Source organism: Penaeus japonicus, unplaced genomic scaffold, assembly GCF_977035675.1.
Source record: "Penaeus japonicus unplaced genomic scaffold, GWHDUDI00000001_assembly GWHDUDI00000008, whole genome shotgun sequence".
Lineage (NCBI taxonomy): Eukaryota > Metazoa > Arthropoda > Malacostraca > Decapoda > Penaeidae > Penaeus > Penaeus japonicus.
This window is the reverse complement of record NW_028234410.1, coordinates 34,376,084-34,378,583: the sequence shown is the minus strand read 5'-3', so window position 1 is coordinate 34,378,583 and position 2,500 is coordinate 34,376,084. Positions and strand designations below refer to the sequence as shown.

General features: G+C 48.1%; 1 protein-coding gene across 2 annotated transcripts in view; it reads right to left on the bottom strand.

The window, feature by feature from the left end:
- LOC122247085 (uncharacterized) overlaps positions 1-2,500 on the bottom strand; it is a 112,446-nt gene that overhangs the window by 98,073 nt on the left and 11,873 nt on the right. The gene's annotated exons all lie outside the window — the stretch shown is intronic.

Below are 2,500 nucleotides of genomic sequence, written 5' to 3'. Positions count from 1 at the left end.
CAGGAGGCTGGGTGTGTTCTCTTCAGAGAGGTGGTCTCCAGAATGATGCTTTATTCGACTAACACTGGCAGAACAAAATACGGTTTTGAAGTACATAGCAATTCAAAAAACAGTTCAAATTACATTCACAGTAAAAACGATGACAAGAGGGAATAGGCTGTTTGCCAGAGGCAACCTTTATGGCCTGAGGAACAAGGGGAAAAGGGCAAAATACATGATAGACAAGTGATCATAAATATCCATGCAAATAATGATCGTACATACATAATCAAGGAATTGTATAAAACATGGCATGGGAACACAGCTATGGGCTCTGGTCAATTTATAGGAAAGGTACTTTCTTGACCTGTGTCGACGAGAGGAAACAGAAACGTAAACCGCAGAATGCACTTGTGCTGAGGCGGTTACACCCCCCCCCCCTCTCTCTCTCTCTCTCTCTCGCTCTCTCTCTCTCTCTCTCTTTCTCTTTCTCTCTCTCTCTCTCTCTCTCTCTCTCTCATTTACTCTCACTCACTCCCTCTCTCATTTACTCTCACTCACTCCCTCACGTACTTATTCACTCATGTACTCTTTCACTTACCCCCTCACTCACCTACTCTCTCACTCACTTACTCTATCACTCATTCCCTTTCTCACTCACTCACTCACTCTCACTTCTTCCCTCTTTCTTTCGCAGCTTTTGCCGCTCTGTTAGTGTTTTCCCAAGATCTCCGTGACCAAACTCCCCAGCCATTCTTAACACTCCCTCACCCCTCACACTTCAAGCGGAGGGAGAGGGGGAAGGGGGAGGGGGGTAACAGGGGAATACGGGGAGGGGGAGGGGGAGGGGGAGGGAAAAGGCCTAGGGGAAGGGGGAGAGGGAGGTTGAGTAACAGGTTTCTGGCGCCGGGATGACGCGTGGAAGTGACGCCCTTCGGTAACTGGGAATGTCAGAGTGCAGTGGATATTTCTGTTTGCTTAGTGTGGATGTATGCGTGTGCGTGCGTGTGTCTGCGTGTACGTGCGTGCGTGTATGTGTGTGTGTATACATGTATGCATGTATGTATATATGTATGTATGTATGTATGTATGTATGCATGTATGTATGTATGTGTATGTATATGTATGTGTATGTGTATGCGTGTGTGCGTATATACATACACGCATACACACAGACAAACACAAAAACCCATACTTCCACCCCCACCCCCCAACCCAACACCACGACCAAACCTCACCAACAAAAACTTGAAAGTCACCTTAAGGAATCAAAAAGAAAGAGAAAAAGAAATAAAAACAAGGGTGAGGGGAGGGGAGGGGAGTAGGGGAGTGAACGGAGAGGTGGGTGCATGACATAGGTGGGTTGGGAGAAGGGGAAGAGGGAGAGGGGGAAGTGAAGAGAGACGCGGAGGGGGGAGACAAAGGGGGAGAAGAAAGAGGAGGAGGGAGAGAGCGGGGGAAGAGAGAGAGAGAGAGAGAGAGAGAGAGAGAGAGAGAGAGAGAGAGAGAGAGAGAGAGAGAGAGAGAGAGAGAGAGAGAGAGAGAGAGGAGAGAGAGAGGAGAGAGGAGAGAGAGAGAGAGAGAGAGAGAGAGAGAGAGAGAGAGAGAGAGAGAGAAAGAGAAAGAGAGAGAGAGAGAGAGAGGAGAGGGTAAAATCGCTTCAACCCCGGGGATTCGATTTTCGTTCCTCTATCGACGTAAAGCCGGCGCCATCGATACACCGCGGGGACCCGTAATTCCCGTTTCGTCGGCGGGATCGCGGCGAGACGAGGCGAGTCTCCTTCTCCCTCGCTGCTTGCCCTGTCTCATTCTCATTCTTCTTCTTCTTCTTCTTCTTCTTCTTCTTCTTCTTCTTCTTCTTCTTCTTCTTCTTCTTCTTCTTCTTCTTCTTCTTCTTCTTCTTCTTCTTCTGCTTTTAGTCTCTATTTCTAATCTATCTTTCTCCTGCTTCTCTTCTTTTTCCTCTGTCCCTCCCTCTTCCTTTTCCTCCTCCCATCAGCATATTTCTTCCTCTTCTTCGCCTTATCATTATCATTACCATTATTATAATCATTACTATCCTTCTACTCTTCTTCCTCCTCCTTTCCCTCTTCCTAATCTTCCTATTCTCCTTCATCCTCTCCTTCTTTTACCTTCGTTATCAGCCATTCTCCTTCTCCAATCGAGAGCTGACACGACCTTCTCTCTCGCCTCCGTCATTTATCGCTACATAAAACCGTTGGCGTCATTTATTAACTTGATATCATCTTGTTAATAACGTGGCCAATCGAAAGGCAGTTTGGGGGAGGGGGCAGGGGGGAGAAGGAAGGAGAGGCAGGGAGGGAGGGAGGGAGGGAGGCAGGGAGGGAGGGAGGGAGGGAGGGAAGGAGGGAAGGAGAGAGAGAGAGAGAGAGAGAGAGAGAGAGAGAGAGAGAGAGAGAGAGAGAGAGAGAGAGAGAGAGAGAGAGAGAGAGAGAGAGAGAGAGAGAGAGAGAGAGAGAGAGAGAGAATGATAGAAAGAGAGAAAGGGAGAGAAAGTACG